Source organism: Microtus ochrogaster, unplaced genomic scaffold (assembly GCF_000317375.1).
Source record: "Microtus ochrogaster isolate Prairie Vole_2 unplaced genomic scaffold, MicOch1.0 UNK37, whole genome shotgun sequence".
Lineage (NCBI taxonomy): Eukaryota > Metazoa > Chordata > Mammalia > Rodentia > Cricetidae > Microtus > Microtus ochrogaster.
In genome coordinates this window covers 416,947-436,367 of record NW_004949135.1, presented here as the reverse complement: position 1 = coordinate 436,367, position 19,421 = coordinate 416,947, and positions in this window count along the sequence as shown.

Here is a 19,421-nt window from a genome sequence, read left to right as displayed (position 1 = left end):
CCGTCTCCCAGGGATCCAATGGGGGTGGGGAGGGAGTGTACTATACATGCTAATCAGTAGGCACTGGAACTCTGAGTTATATCCCTAGGCCAGAGATTTTTTTGTCTACCAATGAGTAGTTTTAAAGAGAAAACAGCTTTCATTTCAGGCTTCCACATATACTTGGTCCCAAACCCAGGAACCAAAGCAGGACTGTTTTTAAGTGAAGAATTTATGTATCTGTTTTATATGACTTCTTTGCCCAGATAGCAGAAAAGAATGTAACTTTTTGTATGTAATTAGTTCTTATTCTAGGCTTCACTTTATGGTAGACTTTCAGATAACCACCCAGAGAAATAATAATGTCTTCCCCCCAAAAGTCACTGTGTTCGGTTATGAAATAACCCATAATATAAGTCCAGACTCTTTCATTTGGTAAAAGTACATGGGAGAAATTAGAGAAATTCAAAGGCAATATTATATATTCAAAACCAATCTGAGGAAATACTTTCAAAATGACATGTAATTAGTCAGTGGAAGTTACTTCTCACAACATACTATTGAAGCAAATTGCTTTATGAGCTTTGCTTTCTCCCTAATCAAACTTCTACATAAAAATAAAGCCTAGAAGGACCATGGCTACACCGTCACTTCAGACTCTGTAGGAGGAAGTGCAGCCTAGTTTCAATAATAATTTATTGAGCATTTATTTTGTGCCAGAAACTGTGCTAGATAATCAATGGTGCACACTTTGTCGATGTGGTTTCCTCTTACTCTTTAGAAACGCAAAAACAAAGCCAAAAAGAAACAAGGGCTTATTTCAGAGCTTGTTAAATGTCGCTTTGCCATCAACTTGTGGAGATATCTTTTCAAAGGAGGAAAAACAATTTTCTTTCTGAAACCCAATCTTTTGTTACAACCTGCCTGGCTTATTAAAGATGGGGGTACTAAACAAGAAAGGGATAAAGAAGGGATGGAGGCAGTTTGATGCTATGTCCCAGAAGTTCATAAGTAAAATATGTACAAAACGTAAAATTACTTTTATGTAATAATAAGAACAAATGACATGGACTATTGACTGCCTGAAGATGAGATTACTCAGGATTGTGGAAGGAGCAGATCGGCTGAACAGAGAGAGGTAAGATCTGGGGTGTGCGTGGACACTCGCTTTGGGTTGCTTCTGAGTCATCAATTGATCACAGAGCTAGCAGGGACCATCCTTTGCATCTTTGCTGTACTAATTCCAGCCAAGGCATCCGCGTGGGCTAACAAGTGGCCCTTAACTTCAGCTAACCTAGCAAACTACCTGGCAGGTTTTCCTCCTCAGAAACAAAAGACTAAATCAGGGCTTGGAGGATTTAGCTCCCACTTGCTTCGGACTTTTGCTTACTAAGCCCCGGTGGCGGGTGTCACTTCACGGGACATTTCTCGGACACACACACACACACAAGCTCAAACAGCCGTGCCCCCCTAAGGCTAGCAGCCCAATTTTCCAGGATAGGCACGCTCTGCAAACAACCTCCTCACTCCTCGACACCCACCCCCCCCAACCCCCCTCCAAAAACATATGCGACTCCTTGTTCGAAGTCTCCCTCTTGCACTTAGTTGCCTCAAACATAAATCTTAAAAAACAAAAAAAGCCAGAAAGTTATCATTTGTGCATGAACTTCCAGAGCAGAAAGTGAAAGTGAGCACAAAGCACGCGCGGTGCTCCACAGCACGCGAGGAGGGAAGGGGCGGGCGCGAGCTCACCCTGGCTGGTCACGTGGCTGGAGGCTGTCCAATCCCTGAGGTCCCGGTTGCGACCCGGTGGGGTCCTCCGGTGCCTCGCCCTCTGTGAGAAGGCTGCTTAGCCAGGCTGGTTCTGCAGGACCCCGCGAACAGTGGTTTTGCAGCTCGCTGCGGTCCTGGTCCGCCCTGACCACACACTTCTCCATTGGGACTCCCAAGCCCCGCGGCTCCTGGGGAGTGCGAACCACCTTTCTTCGTCTGCTGTAGCTGCTGGCAAGTGCAAGGCACTTGCAGATGCGTCGCTCCCTTTGGGGCCCAGAAAGATGGTTCTCGCTCGGTTCTAGAGAGGGAACTAGGGCTGTATGCCTTCTTCCCCTCAAGCAAATGTGCACAGTGATAATTAGATACAGTCTGAAACTCGGGTTTCCAGGGCAAGACCCAGTGAGTCCTGCTCTTGCTACTTTTCTTAGTTTGACCTACCCCTGAGCTGGACTGGGCTACTGAAACACCTGCCAGGTAGCAGGATTCAACGTCAGTTCTTAGGAATATTTTAAAATGTAGTTTTATGTGAAGGGTGGAGTAGTTAAGTATTCCACGGTGAGAACTTGCAGAATTTGGATCTCCCACTCTGTGGGATCGAACTTGGGTCACCAGACTTGGCAGCAAGCACTCTTTACCCTTTGGGCCAACTGGCCCGTCCTCTTCAGAATGTATTTCAATGACTGGGGCCCCTCGTAAACTATTTACACTTGATTCGATGTTGTAATTTAAAAGAACCAAAATCCTCACTTGAAGTTAAGTTTTATCCTAATCTCAAAGACTTCTGCAAACTTTAACTGTGGCGTCTACATTTTGCTTTTGCTTTGTTTTGTTTTCTTGTTTTGTTTTTTTCTTTTAACCACAATATCACCCTCAAAACAAAAGCTAGCTTTTCTTAGCTAAATAACAATGGGGAAACTGGTTTCAACTACCTCTGAGCAGACAAACCCCCACCCTCAAGGCCCTCGTCACACTCCAACCTGCCCTTAGGTATGTTTGTGTAATCGGAGACAGATTGTAGCTGCCTTGAAGTTTCTTCGGGAAAACTGAGTTTGCTTTCATTGAAGTTGCCTGTTTTCTGAGGTTATTGAGACACAGAGCGCGCCCCTAAGAAGACTGCGACTCTCAGACTGGAGGTCTTCTGGAGCTGACCGGGCTGCGCAGGTGTGCCACTTGTGACTGCGAAGAGCATTGGACGGTGGAAGGTCTTTAAAACGTTCCTTTTGCTACCTTAAAAAATAGATTTCCAAGTCGAGCCAGGGGTGGTTATTAAACCAGGATATCGGTGCGAGGAAAGACGCCCAGTGTTGGGATAGTAAATCAATGGAGGTCTCCTGCTGCTTCTTCTGTAAGCACATCCTCCGGTGGCAATAGTGATTTAAGATCTTTAAACGGGATGGAAGGGAAATTATGCTATATCCCCACATTCTGCCCAAAGGTATGTCGAATTTTGCATTACCCGTTGGTTAATAAAACGCACAGTCGGATACACTTCATTTTGGAACGTAAACTTAATATTGCCCGAATTTTGAACGACTTGTGCCAATTGAACTGGGGCAACCACGTTTACTCTGTCAGTAGCGCAAAAACTGCGCCCTTAGTTTTAGGCTCTGGGAGCGGGACAAGGAAGGCGGAGAGCGGGGCGTCTCTAGAGATGGGGCATAGGGCTGTCGCGTCCCGGTTTCTTTTAGGACTCCGAGACCTCGTGGGAGGCCATGGGAAGAGGTAAGACTAAGAAGAGGGGGATTCAGGACCGGTGCTCCAGCCATTTGTCAAAAACACAAACTGAAAAGGGAATTCGGAACTAGCGGCTCTTAATTAGACTATGCTGTACTAGATTGCGCAATTTATTTTAAAAAGAAGAGGGCGGGCAGCAATCCTGCTGGGACTCTGGTCCTCCTAGACATTCAAGGAGGTGTGAGAGAGTGGAGACACCTTTTATTCATCTTCTTTGATCAGAAGTCCCTTTCTTTAAAGTCCCAAAACCAAAGAAGAGCGGACTTAGGGTAGCCTAGAGGTTGCGTCACTTTGGATATAATAAGAACTAAGGGTTCTGAGAAAGACCAGGATGATCCTAGAAGGGGCTTTTTTTCTGTGTCGAGTCCCCCCCCCCCCCCCCCAGGCTCCGGATTGAATTGTTTTGAGAAGCAAACCTTCAGAGAACTGACGAGACCCTCCCGCAGTCATTGGCTGGGTGCTGCCTGTCACTTCCTAAGTGTGGCTGCCTTCGAGCTGATTCCGCGGCTTTGGTGGCTGGGCTTACGAACTAAAGTCTATGGTGAGCGAGCCAGGCAGGCTTCCTAGTGCAAGGCAGCCTAGCCTAGAGTCGGGGCCACCAGAGCTTTGGAGCCCTTGCAACCTGTGAGCAACATAGCGACACACAGAGCTTGGGATCGCCAGCCTGGAGAGATGGGGCCCGGTGGCTTCTAGAGTAGTCTTGCTTTCTTCCCGATTTTGAAATCCAGAGGGATGAGTCCCACTCGCAATGACACGAAGCTTCTCCTCAGGTTCTCAGTTCCTGGCGAGTGTGTAGGTTAGGCTCCAGCAGAGGATGGTTTGGACAGGTGCCAGTATTGAGAATCTAGCTGGCATGGTCACCTTCACTATGGGGTCAATGAACCATGGGCTGCCTCTTTCACAAGCAGGCTAGGCGGTTTTTTTTTTCAGCAAGGGTTTATTTATTTATTTATTTTTCTTTTTAAAAGGAACCTTCGGAGATCACTATTTAGAGTTTTAAACGTGTTGATGCAACAGGCAATTATAAACAGAACGAAAGGCAAAGGTTTGCCTTGAAACTGCTTTGCTTTGTTAATGCTGAATAAAACAGCAGAAAACAATTGGTTAAGTGAGTCTTCAGCTGGAAAGTAACAGGAACGACCCAGAAAATGAGGAAAAGAATAAAATGTACAGTCGAAACTCAGTAGAGATGTCTGGGAAGCTCTGTTCCCACTAGAAGCCTCTTTCTCCCAGAGAGAATATTTGTGGAGGAAAATGATTTGGTTATTTTCACAGTATTACAGCTCCCTTTGAATCAAACTCTTTTTTCATCAAGTAGACTTGGTTCTTTAATTAGGAAGCACAATTGAGTTTCTAACAGATGTTGTCAGCCACAAACTCTGATCCAAAATAATAGTGTAATTAGTTTGGGGGACATCTTTAGTTTATAAGGCCTGAAATTAAAATATGATGTTTTTAAACACTGCGGTACAAAACCACGGGGAACATTTGTTCCAGAGTCTGGGAGTAGCACCACTTCCTTGTTCTGCCTTGGAAAAGCATTCAGTAGGATGGATGTAGCCCTCCTCATTCATTTTTGTACCTCTTTCAATTTTATTCAGATCTTAGGAAATTAAAATTTCAAAATATTTTCTGATTGTTAAAAATTGAAATCCTTAAAACAGTGTTTTCCCAATTAGTTGGAATTTTTGTATATATATCATAACTTTAGTCTTCTAGAGCTAGTTAAGCAGCTAACTATAGTTTTTTTTAAAGCACACGCTTAATCTGAATCACTGTTACCAAACTTTTAGTACCCTGAAATATAAGTATAAACACAGATTTTCTGTAATAATCATCTGACAAGTGAGATATTTGCCAATTTTACTGGGTGTGGTAAAATTAACAATTGGGCCATTCTACTTTGAATATCAATATATAACATCAAGATAAGCCAAGCAGGGTGTTCTTCTCCAGCCAGCTCTGGCCTCTTCTAGACTTTATGCTGCATGGTTCAGATTTGTCTTTATAAACTATCCATTTCCTAGACATTGGAAGATGCAGGAAGTCAAGATGTTCTCTACAGTACTCAACAGATCCACTGCCAGAAGTTCTTATGATTTGAACAGCATTTGAATGTATACCAGGCTTCAAAATCTATCTGGTGTTGAGCAAAACCCAGTTTCTGTCTAAGAATAGCCTGCTCCCCTTGTGTGGATCTCTGTGCTTGTCTTAAAAGTTTTTTTAAACATCAAAGGCCAAGAGAACATTACATTGTGAGGTCTGGGCCTCCTTGAGAATCGTCCCCATTTGAGCCCCCAGCCTCCTGAGTCCTCCTTATTTTCTAGTGACAACACCTCTGAGGGGCAGATAGAGTTAAAGTTACCCCCTCTGGCCACAGTCACTAGAATCCTTTGTTTCGGACACAAAGGAGACGTTATTTTAACCAAATAGAGTACCTTTGCCTTGGAGTCACATCTCTGTGGGTTTTATTTGTCTTAAGTTAGCTAGAAAACAAACCTCTGCTACAAACTTTGCAGCTTAGTTTAGGACTGCAGATTTCTTTAACTCTACCCCCAAACTGTCCATGTACAGCTGATAGAGATCTGTGTGTAGAAACTTCCTAAGTGGACAATATAATGTGAGTGACACTTGTGTGTTGAGCACAGTTGTGGAGTAAAAGTCAGACAGGGGGACCCGGCATTCCCAAACAAGTCTCATTGATAAATGTAAGGTATTCAGCATTCTCAAACAAGTCTCTTTGATAAGTGCAAGGTACCCATCATTCACAAACAAGTCCTAAGCATCTAAATGATTCCCCAGTTTCTTCATGCATCGTGAACTCCATGAATGCAAGGCCAGGATTGAATTTGTTTTAAGTTGTTTCTCTTTTTTTGTCTTATACCAGGGTGTGGGTTTAGTTACTAAAATAATTTTAGTCTGCTAAAACAGTGTTTGTTGGCCAACTGCTGGCATTTCTGGTCTGATCTGTATTTAGGAATCCTTCCAGGTCTATCATGTCCTTACTGACTGCAGGTGGTGATGTGAAAGTTCTCTGGGTTCTTCTCTCTGTGACTCCTCAGTCCTCTTCAAAGACAGTTGCTTGGAGTGGTTTTCCTCAGAAGTTCCTAGTCTGTGCATCTGTAAAAGAAAATTTAGATTGTTTCCTGACTTCTTGGGAATAATGAAGCCATCAAAGGCATTACAACTTACTAACAATTACTGGGAAGCCGATTTCTGGGCTTTATAATGAGTATTTGGGCGAACGCGTCTGTCTATATTTTAAAAAGAGCTATATAGCTTCTATTTCGGGAGAGCTTTATTGTTCTACACTGAAATCTTAATATATTATGGCTCATGACCTTCACAATGTATCTTAATTTGAGGAAAAATTTCCCACAAGAATTGAGCCACATTTTCTTGTAATTTTTGCAGAATTCTACAGAGTTGCAGTGGGAGACTCTGTATAGCAAGCAGCCTGTCTGTCACCAGTTTCCTGAGTAGGATATGAGGTTTTCCCGGATGAAATTTCAAGTATAGTTCTGTGACTTGTAATGCAATATGTGGATAATATATGAACAAAAGCCCGTGAGCTGAGCATTGCCACTGCAAAGGGAAAATATTGTTTGCTTCTTGTAACTGTGAGGAATACTTACGTGTTAGTAGGGATGGGGGTCATTGCTTGAAAGAAAAGGTCACTACAGGCAGTACTACACATCTGACAGCAGAGAGTTGATTTGTACCTAGTTCACTTATTGAAATCACAGGGAGCGGGTTGCTGGAGCTTAGAAACTTTCTATTAGAAAAGTGTGTATTTAGATGGTTTCTGTTTTATATGGATTTAGGTAACAGCAGCGTGCAAGTAGCTTGGATATATGAATTTCACGTATCTTTATTACTAATTAGACTCTTTTCTGGTGGAGGCTTCCAACAGCTTTGTCAACCCTTCTCAGCACCTCCCACTTGACATGTCTGAATATGGTATTCTGAATTCATCAGCGTGGGAGGTTGTGGCTAAATAGTAACCTTTGCCTTTGGTTGTTAGTTAGAAAGATACTTTAAATATGACACATACCAGGGCAGCTTTAAAAGGCTGCTCTGCACTTACTAAGTATTTTCTGCACTAACATAAATTGATCTAAGACCTGAAAGACGTTAGGAGTAGGAAATCCAGACTCTGCATAAACCCCTAATTCAGAATGACACACTCATTTTCCCGCCACATGTCTGACCATGAAAAAAAAAATGTTTTGCTAAGATTTGTAGGACTGGGAATATAGTTCAGTGCTAAAGCACTTGCCTTACTGGTGCATGGCCCTGGGTCCAGCCCTCAGCACAAAGGAAGGGATTTGGAGGAGGGACAAAGGGAGGGAGGGGTAAAGAGAGAGTGGGAGGGAGAAAGGACAATGAGGGAATAGAGCACACCTGTAATTCCAGCACTTCCAGAGGCTGAGGAAAGAGGGTTACCCCAGGTTACAATGGGCTGCATAGTAACTAAATTCCAGACCAGTCTATGCTATGAACTTTCAGATTAATAGTCTCAATTTGTTCCCGAGTAAGACACCAAGGAATCTGTCCACCTGCTTTAAAATCATGACAGTGATTTCCAATTTCTATGTATGCTTTTTTCGCATATGTTCTCAGCCTAAAGATTGGTAGTCAACTTTTGTAACAAGGTAACTTCTTGGGCTGATGGTTGTTAGAATACCTACCTACTGTGTACCAGGCCCAGGATTTTATCCCCAATGATGTATCCCGATCGTATAACAAAATAATAATGTTTGCCATTTATGACCCTGCTTCAGCTTCCTGGCAACTTCTGTCTTTCCTTGTTTGGTTGTTAGAATCAACCTGCCTAAATTTTTGTGCTAGCATTTTATAATTAAATTTTCTTTTCATTTAGATTTGAAAGACAATGTAATGAATTAGAATAAAAAATATTACCCTAAAGTGATATATAATTCTTTTTATTTGGGTTAAACTAGAACAAGACACCAATTTCTGGTTATTGATTACTGATATGTCAGATGAAGTGTTATACCTCAGAACAGAGAAGTGATGCCCCAAGTGCACAGCCAGCCCTAAACTCTTCCGAAAGTTTTCCCATTTGCTGTTCTCTAGGCTTTTCCCAGACTTGATGGTCATGCACACTATTGTGTGCTCCTGCTGTTTATGGTAGACTTAGTATCCTAGGAAACCTTCTCTTCAGCCCAAAGTACTCTTTCTTGAAGTCATACTCTGATGCATGGCCTGGCACGAAGTCCTCTCAGGCTTGATAAGCTCAGGTGTACTGAAGCAGAATTCTCTGTCCTTGGTGATTCGAGCCTCCAGCACAGTAAAAGACTGTCTTATTATTTACTAACAAGCTTATGCAACTTTTGCTCTTACTCCACATACATGTCTAGGTTTCACTAGTCAAACAGAGAATACTGAAGTTATACATATTTGAACTGAAAAAAATAACCAATTAAAATTCAATAGTTTCCAAATATTTAGCACTTACATCTTTTAAAAAGATTTTGTAGATGCAAGTTTCTGTCCCTGATGACCCCACAGCAGCAGGTTTCCCAATGAAACATGCAGAGGCTTATATCATTATAAACTGATTGGCCTATTAGCTCAGGCTTATTATTAACTAGCACTTACAACTTAAATTCATCTATTTACAAATTCTTGTCTATGTTTAACCACATGGCTTGGTACCTTTTCTCAGTGAGGAATTCTCATCTTGTTTCCTCAGCAACTCACGGGTGACTGCCTCTCTGCCTTTCCTCTTTCTAGAATTCTCTTAGTCTGATCACCCTGCCTATGCTTCCTGCCTGGCTACTGGCCAATCAGCGTTTTTTTTAATTAAACTAATGATAGCAGCAAATCTTTTCAGTGTACAAGAGCATTATCCCACAACTTCCCCCTCCCCTTTTTCTTTTCAAAACAAGAGCTCTGAATCTAATCTCTTTTTTAAAGTTTTTTTCCCTGAACATTACAACTGGTACCCAATAATATAAACAAAGACAAACATCCATAATCCTTTTTTTTTTTAATTGAGCATAATCATCTAGGCCACTTCCTGCTGATTGGGGGTGTTTATGGTCAAGTCCTGCCTGGAATATTCTGTGAGGCTGGATCATCTCAGTCAGCATTCTTGAGACTGTTCTAGATATAAAACTCAGAGGAAACTGCAACAGAGGTGCTCTGAAACATTGGATCATCTGAGCCATCAGCATCTATTGGAGATTTTTCAGAGGTCTTACTTGATGAAACTTTTTCTAACCAAGAATGAATCCATAGCATTTTGTGTTGGGAGGTTTGTTTGGATTATTGATATCTTTTTTCTGTGTCTGTTCTAGATTCCTATTCCTTTCTTAGTCATATAATATTTTTCTAATCTGTGGCTTAGCTTTACATTGTATATGACATCTTTTTAAAAAGTATATATTTAGCCATGTATAAAAACCTGTAATGCAAACAATGGGGTGGCAGAGGCAGGAGAGCCATTCTCAAACACTTGGTCAGCCTGATTACATGAGACTCTGTCTAAACAAATGCACAGACAAATGTGTTTTGATTTTAATAAAATGAAATATATTGATCTTGATTCTAATGTACCTAAAATTTATGTTTCTGTTTGTTAAAAAGCACTGACCAGGCATGGTGGCTCACGCCTTTAATCTCATCCCTCAGGAGACAGAGGCAGACAGATCTCTGAGTTCAAGGCCTCTAGGTCTACATAGTGTGTTCCAAGCCAGGTACATAAATAATTCCTTCTCCCCCAAAAAAATAAGTAAGGAGAAAATAACAGATACAGAGATATATGTTTAAGTTTTTAACCAAGTGAATACCTATTCATTATATGTCAACGCCCTCATCCTTCCCTTACACTTTACAAACGCTATCTCCTTCGCTAGAGAAATGGATCAACCACTAAACACACCCGCTACTCTTCCAAGGACCCCAGTTTGGTTCCAGCACCCACATCAGATAACTCAACTCTCAACTGCCTGTAACTCCAGTTGCAGGATATTCAGTGTCCTTGTGGGCACTGCCCATATGGCACACACAGACCCACATCACACATAAGTTTAAGTTTTGTTGTTGTTTGTTTGTTTGTTTGTTTTTCAAGATAGGGTTTCTCTGTGTAGCCCTGGCTGTCCTGGAACACACTCTTTAGTGCAGGCTGGCCTTGAACTCAGAGATTTGCCTGCCTCTGTCTTGCAGGTGTGTCAACAACTACCCACCTATAAGTGAGATTTTTAAAAAGCTGCCTCCATCACCTGTCAATCTCTTACGTCTTTGTATATGTACCTTTTTGTGTTTCTGTATCATTGCAGTGGGATAAACTACTTTGTCTTTAACATCTGGCACAGTGTATCCCCTTCTATGTTCTTCAAAATAATCTCTTTGTGTGTTCATTTAGAATTATTGGGGACCAAACCTAGAACCTCACCTATGAGTAAATCATGGTTTCTATGGAAACATTTTGGGTCCTTGATTTTTTTCATGTGACTTTGAGGTCAGCATATGTACCTTTTACATAGTGAAGATAACATTCATAAAAATTTTGGACATTAATATCCACAAATAACTTTTCTGCAGAATTTCAAGCTGAGCATATTTAGTATGTTCTCCATATAATTTTTAGATCTTTGTTGAAATTAAAACTTATTATGTAATGGATAATAAACACTAAATTGAAGTCTACTTTAATTCTCTTGACTGTCCTGAATTTTGGTATGTTAACAAAGTCAGAAAGTTCATCTCATTTTTAAAAAAATGTGAAAATTTGACTAAGCAGAAAAGTTTGTTTTGTTTCACTTTCTTAAGTAGCACTTGAATTGAGATGTGATGGTCTAAGCAGGCAATGGCTCTTTTCCCTTTTGTTTTAGCAGAGCTGGAACAATGGGTGTTACTTGAGAACAGCCTTCTCACCTTTGCTGTGCTCCGAACAGGTTTCAGGGCATCCCAAGGTTGTCAGAGGCATTGCAGTATTTTAATTTAATGTTTAACTTCTGAGAGAATTGCTTAGAAACATTTACCTTGTCGGTTCCCCAGGGAAATAGTTAGATAATGGTGACTATTTGTGAAGATAATACACTTCATAAGAAGCTTCTTTGGACAAAGGATTAAAAGTAGAATTGCTGTAGATTCTTTTCACTGGAAATTTATTTTTAATGCTTTCATCTTTAAGACATCTGAAATGGGAAATGAGCTTTAATATTAAAATATTAATATTATTAGATAATATAATATCTATATCTATAATATCTATAATAGATATAAATATCTAGAATGTCTTTAAAATGTATTTTGCTTTATACAAATTTAGAAATATCTTCGCATCATCTTCATCAAGTATAAATTTCCATCCTTCTTTTATACATTTGTTGAGGTTTTTGTTTTGGGAATGTTTTTTCCCCTTCCTTGTTTTTGTACTGTGGAAAAAGAAATGATACTTAGGGCAGGCAGTTTGTTCCCTGCTGTAACTTCTACACTGGTCTGAGAGGCACCTGGCACACTACACTAACAGGCCCATGGCCCTCATTTTGACATTCTTTTCTGTTTGAGGGTTAACTTGGTTAAATTTCTTAGTCAGGGGCAAGAGGACATTCAATGGGATTCTGGGTTATTTGGGTATGATGGGGTTAGTTTAGAGCTATTATTCTTCTTTCATATTTAAGTTAATTCATATATTCCAAGTTATGCCCTTTACAGTTATGCCCAATATATGCCCTTTACAGTTAGATATAAGACCATATAGTCGCAGCTTAGGATAGTGTCTCATTTATTGATTTACCTCCTGCATGTCAATTTGTATTCTGTGACTGAAGTGATCATTGTCTGCGGCAGGACACGTTGAGTGTAAAATGGGGCATTAGGAATAATCACTGTCAGGATAATAAGCGCAAGCCAGGCTATTTCCCAGCAAGCCAGAAGACACTAACTTCTAGGTGTCACGATTCCTACAGCCAAGAAATTTTAAAAATAGCTTACTTAGCTCTCTCAGGAGAAATACAGGAAAGAGGGAAAGAGTTGGTTGGAGGGAGAGGCATTGTCCGTGTAGGTATTGTACCTAGGACCCTAATTCACACAAGAAAAGACTGTTAGGGTGTGAAGTGTGCCCTACCTGTTCGGTTCCTTGAATTTGCACACCCAGTGCACATTTTGAAATATTTCCCTGAACATCTTCATTTCCTGTCCCTAAGTCTTATGATGTACTCTGTCTTGAGAATTTCTTCCACTTTTTATAGTTGGATCAGTTTTATTCGTCTAGGTTTAGGTGAGTGGTTCTCAACCTGTGAGTTGCAACCCCTTTGAGGGTCCAACAACCCTTTCACAGAGGTTGTAGATCAGATGTCCTGCATATCAGATATTTACATGACAGCTCATCACAGTAACAAAATTACAGCTATGAAGTAGCAGTGACAATTGTCTTATGGTTGGGGGTCAGCACAACATGGAGAGCTGTATTAAAGGGTCACAGCCTCAGGACAGTTGAGAACCACTGATCTAGGAAACTGGTTCACTCTTTAGTTTTGGGTTTTTGCCTTTTGTCTTTTGAGCCACTAGGGGAAAAGGCCTCCAAGTGGGCCTTGTGTTGACTTTCTTGGTCAAACAAGCTTCAAGTCTTGTTGATTTCTTTGGATTATAAAGATTGTGAGAGGGGCAGGTAGAGTATACTAGCTCCCCACACCATGGAAACCAGGCATTGTGGTACACACTGTCTGCCATCCCAGCAGCACTGGCCCCAGGGGAGGAGGAGGGAGGCCGGAGGCTGCAAATACCAATCCTTGACTGCATATAGCAAGCTCAGGCCAGTCTGATCATCTCAGAGATACAGGGTCTGAGAGGTAGGAAAAGCCTTTCATGGCAGCCTAGAGCTTGCTCACTTTTGGACCCAAGTGCGTGTGGTTCTCAAACCAGAAAAGCTTTGTATGCCTCGGTTGCTTTGATTGTTTGCCATCCGGAGGGAAAGTGAGGGGTGAGTCAATGTGGACAGGACAGCTGGGAAAGGGGTTGCCTCTCTTTGAGGAGGCTGTATGGAATGTTTATGTAGAGTCATTTTAGGTTTTGTGGGTCATATCCCCTGACCCCTTCTGAAATCTATACCCGGGAATACAAAATATGGCAGTGTGTATTTGCCGATCATCAGAACAAAGGTTCCCACAGGGGTTAAACTACCTGGAAGGGAGAAAGGGCTCTGTGGCTTTCCACAGCCTGACCGCTCTGCTCTCTCACTGTAGCTAGCTAGGTTCTGAGTAAGCAGCAGAGAGAAAACTGCAGCTGGGGGCCCTTCCCTGCCTTCTCTGGGCAGCAGGGAAGTATGAGTCTGCGCCTGGGCGGGGAGAATCTGAGCTACCTTGAGGAAATGGGAGGAGACTGAGGAAAAGGTGCTAACATTGTTGACATAAATGCCGAAGCCCAGTGTTACCAAGTTATTGGCCTCTTTGTTTAGAACCCTTCTGATAGGCAATAAGGAATGGAAATGTTGGCCCATACTGTTTAAAAGACTGATATTTGTGTCCCCAAAGATAAGCATGTCCCCAGCAACTTTCTGAGGATTTACAAATATTTGCATGTAAAAGAATGTAGTTGAAAAAAAGAACCAAGTGATTCCCTATCAGTCTATTCTCTGGTCTTCCTATAACTGAGAAGATAATGTATCTTAAAGGGGGTAGGGGCTTGGTTGTGTGATGTTTAACAGATCATTCACAATCTTATCCTTTTCCTTGGGGGTTATTAGTATTATTACTCTCTATTTTCAGATTTGGGGTAAGACATCTGGGGGAAATCCTGTCAATGTCAACTGTGTGACACAGTTCCTGCATGCATGAGTTTCAGTGACCCAAGCTGGTCTGCTACTCAGCAATCATACTGCCTTGGCTTCCCATGGTACTATTACAATATTGGGTTAATACGTGAATGTATGTTTTAACATTCCAAAGTGTCATCAAAAGGTACATGCAAGGGCTAGAGAGATTGCTTAGTGGGCAAGCTTCATGGCTTGATTTTAATTCCAGAGACCCACACAGTGAAAGGAGAAAACCACTCCCACAAGTTGCCCTCTGACCTTGGTAAACATAACATGGCTTATACATGCATGTGTGTGTGTACGCGCACGCGCTCACCCACACACACAATAAAAAATATTTAAGATGTATATCCACTTTTACTGTCAGCATAAGACCAACAAGGTAAAATGCTTGTAACCCCAGCACGGGGAAGGCTGAGGTAGGCGAACTGAGGCAGGTTGATGCCAGCATGGGCTGCTTAGCAAGATCTTGTTGCTAAAAAAAAAAGAAGCTTTTTAAAAATCTTTTCTTAAAATAAAGACTTAGTTAAAGTATTTACCCTTCTATATAACTTATCAAACAACTATCCAAATGCTGTATCTGTGAAGGATAGAACAGCTTCTCCCCAAATCAGTATTTCTGCGGAAACACCTGCTGGATCCCCCTTCTGGAAGCGGCTTCAGTTGCCTCTAACTCTTCCCTTCATCTTTGCTGCCCTGCAGCTGAGCGCTGGCTGGAATTTTCTTAAGACAGAAAGAACGACACTTTCAGAAAATCTTTGACAATGTTTAAACACCTCTTATCAAAGCTTAATTTCCATGAATGATTGATTTGGGCCCTTGATGGGAGGCTGAAGGACGTTCAATTACCGCATTTTCATGTGCTAATGAAGCCTAGGGTGACACGGCAGCCTGTTTGGATATGCACAGGACTTCTACAGTTTTTCTCCAGGGTTTGGCTCCACCAAATTGTTGTTTTACTGGGCCTCTGTGGCTAATCTGTCTGTCCGCACGGGCCTTGGCCTTCCTCAGCAGGAAGGACTGCAATTAGTGAAGCTGTCAGCCAGGGGTTTAATTTCAAGAGAATTTATTCTGTACAAATCTTCCAATAAGTTGCAAAATCAATGATATGCAGGAGTCCTTCTTGTCCTCCAAGGTGCTCCTTGAGGATTCATTTTTTAAGTAAAATCATTTAAATCAAGAAAGAAAACCTTACAATTTCAAACTTTGAGGTTTTTAACTTTTTCCTTTTTATTGAAAATAGATTTTTTCTTCCTTCACATAATATAACTTTGATACAATTTCCCCTCCTTCTACTCCCAGTTCATCCCCACCTTTCCCTCCTCTAAATCCACTCCCTTTCTGTCTCTCATTAGGAAACAAAAAACAAACAAGCTTTTAAGGAATAATAGAAAAATAAAATATATAAAGATAAAACAAAAACCAACACATAAGAATGGGACAAAAGAAACAAAAAGAAAAGATCTCCCCAAAAGGGACAAGAAACAGATATAGACACAGAAAACCACTCCTTTTCACACTCAGAAATCCCATTGAAAAAAAACAACAACAACAACAACAAACCCTCTAAACTGGAGGACATATAATCAAAGGACCTGTAGACCAAAAGGGGGGGGACAGCTATATAAATAAATAAGATTAAATTAACAAATAAGATAAAATTTAAAAAGTGGTGGGGGAGGAGTGATCCCTGACAGAAGGAAGCTTGAGAGTCTCCTAGAACTTAATTTTGCTTCAGATACCATTTTATAAGGCTACTGTACTTATAAGATACCTTCTCCTGTCTTCCAGCCTTCCCTTCCCATAGTAAAAATTAGAAAAGGGAGTAAGCCCTTTGCCAGCTAGCACCAAAGTGTCCTCAGTGTCTGCTTTGTGCCCATCTAAGAAGCAGGTCTCCTTATGAGGTTCTTGGGGGTGAAGGCTATCCCAGCCGCACTCCTGTCTGGACACATACCACTCTGGCATTGCACCACAGTGGTAAGGGAAGAATCCTCCTCATGGCTTCTCTCCGGGCAGAGCACTGTCCCGGTGGACCTCTGCCTGAGAGTGACTCAGCATGCTACCATGACTAAGATTTCTCTGACAGTGGTGCTCCATGCAACTTGGGCCATTTCCTTGCCAGACCATAGAAAGCACATCGGACTCTTGTTAGTGTTTGTTGCATCATGTCCCCATTGTTCCTTTGGGGCTTAGTCACAGTGAAATCAAGCCTGACTCCCCGGGATGTCTCTCCTGTACTTCCTAACTGCACGTTTAAGAGCCGGCGTGTCAAAACATCTTTGAAACAAAAGCAGATGTCATTTTGTTATACTGTCTGAGCAGATCATTCATGTAAAATTTCCTATTACATGATACTAAGGGTACGAGGAGACCTGGCAAATGAACAAGCTAGATTTTTAAAGATTTATTAAAGTTGTTTTAAGAAAGCTTTATAGAGCTATTGTGTGTGTATGTGTACGCGCGCGAGCTCGCACACTGGGGGTTGTGTATGCTGAGTGTGTACATGAGTCCCACACACATGCAGGAGCCCTTGGAGGTCAGAGGAGAGTATCAGGTCCCCTGGAGCTGGGACAATAGACAGCTGGAACTGCCCGATAAGAGTTCTGGGAACTGAACCCTGGTTCCCTTGTAAGAGCAGAAAATGTTCTTCAACCACTGAGTCATCTCTCCAATTCCTGAACAAGCTATTTTTACCACTCATGCGTTGTTACTTTTCCTTTCTTCCATCTTAGGGTTTTAAGCAGAGACAATGTGCTCCCCATATTATTGGGGATTTTCCCTCCCACATTGCTGGAAACCTTTCCTTCCTCTCACTCCCACTTGAGGGCTAGTAGTCCAGGCTACCGCCAGCTCACCCCTTTCCCATCGCAGTTAGCTTGTCTTTGTAATTTCCAAAGCTCAACTCGGGAGGATTTTTCCCAGCTCCACCCTGTCCCCTGGCTAACCCTTCGTCCACCCCAGCGTCAGCTCAAGCTCCCTAACCATTAGGATATCGTGTGAGGATGAAGCCCAAGATCATCTCCTACCCACCACACTCTGTGTATTGTGATGTTTGTCCATCCTGATGAAGTCTCTTTGAATCTTCAGATCTTCCAATGCACTGGTTCTCAACCTGTGGGTCATGGCCCCTTTGGGGGTGAGCAGCCCATTCACAGAGGTCCCAGAGGCGATATCCTGCATATCAGATATTCACATTATGATTCATAACAATAACAAAATTGCAGTTATGAAGTAACAGCGAAAATAATTTCATGGTTGGGAGTCTGCACGACACGCATTAAAGGGTTCCAGCATTAGGAAGGTTGAGATCGCTGCTTTGCTTTAAATACAGACCAGATTTTAAGCACCTTAATCCTACATCCTTTGCAAAGCCCTCCAGGAAATTGCCTTATGTCTCTCCCCTCACTGCAGCGGGGTCTGTTCCATGGGCGTTCTTTCTTCAGTTCATTCAGTTCATTCTCCCTGTGCATCCTGTATTCCAGGATTAATTACAGCATTAACAAGGACACTATCGTCTGGTGAATGCTTGCTGCAGACATTGCAAGCCCAACAACTGCCTTCTGGGAACATGCGTGCACGTGTGTGTGTGTGTGTTCGTGCGCGCGCGCGCACACACACACACACACACTTTACCGGGGGCGGGGGACGGGGGAAGTAGGTAATCAGGTGATATGGGACTGTTTGGTGGTGCCCCTTACCTGAACTACAGGCAGAGACCACTTCAACACTCTCCCCAGTTCCCACAGGGCTTCTTATCTTAGCTTAAGAAGAATCCTGATTCCTAACAGTGGCTTAACCTGTCTTGATTTTCTTCTGGTACCTGAAAACCCTCTGCTTCAATCCTGTCTGGATGAATTTTACCCTTTCCGTAAGGTCCAGATCAAAGACCACCTTCTCCATATAGCGGTGGCCAGGTTCATAGCTGGACATCCTTTTCTCTGCTGAAGACCAAACAGGCTGAGCACAGCTGCCACCGGTGGGCAGGTGTTCTCCCATGAGCCCTTGTCTTCCCTTTGCTCTGCACCCCAGTTCCTGTCTTAGTCGCTAGTTTGCCTAGAGTGTTTGCATGGGAGGCTGCTTGGCATTTGGTTTGCCTTTAGGATGAAGTAAATTAACTTTGACACGAGAAATTTGAAACAGAGAAATTGGACAAATCGCAAACGAGTGGAAAGACACTCAAAGTGGATTGATGACAATCAGACTTCAAACTGTCACTCAGATACTTCCGAGAGGATTCACTCAGCTTTCCACATCCAGTATGGCGACCATGTATGTGGACTTTTAAGGATAACTTTCTCTTTCTGCTGCTAGAAGGGAAAGGTTACAGTAAAGTGAAAAAAATTTGAGGAAGTTGGCAAATTGACCTGAGAAATTAGCATCTTCAGGCGAATCATTTTCCAGGGGAGGGGACCGTCCGCACATATCCGTAGGTGTAGTAAAGGAGGAAGAGCAGCAAGGGGACACATCAGCATGGACACTTCTGGAAAAAAGTTATATCAAGATAGAGAGCACAGATAAACGAACCTGGAGTCTAGCTGAAGGAGAAAAGAGGTAACCAGAATGGGAGACACAGAATATCTGAGTTGCAGGAGGGGGGAGGGCGGCTGTGAATGTACATTCTCCGTCCTCCGTATGTAGGTCACTGCTGTGTCAGGTTAGACTCAGAAGTCCACTGAGCCATCTGCCATCTATGGGTTCCCAATACGTACTCCATCTCCGTCTCTGGTGCATGGGAAAACTGGCTTAGCCCATCCACAACCCAGTTCAGCTGATCTAGTTAAGCCTCAGAGCGTGGGACCCCAGAGAATCTGCCTGAGTACTGTCCTGGGGCGGCCAGGGTTGTTGTTGTTGTTGTTTTTTTGTTTGTTTTTTTGTTTTTTTAGCTTTAATTTTCTAACCTTGTAGGGACAGAAGTCATCCCCTTCTTTTTGAACAAGTGCTAAGAATCTCAGATTTAAACATATATATGCTATCCAATGCAATTTTATGCAGCCATGGAGAAAATGAAATGCAACTAGAGATCAGTATGTTAAGAGGAATCTGGCAGAATTAGGACAATTGTCATGTGCTTTCTGTCATATGCAGAATGTAGATTTAAAATTGTGTGTGTGTGGTGTGTGTGTGTGTGTGGTGTGTGTGTGGTGTGTGT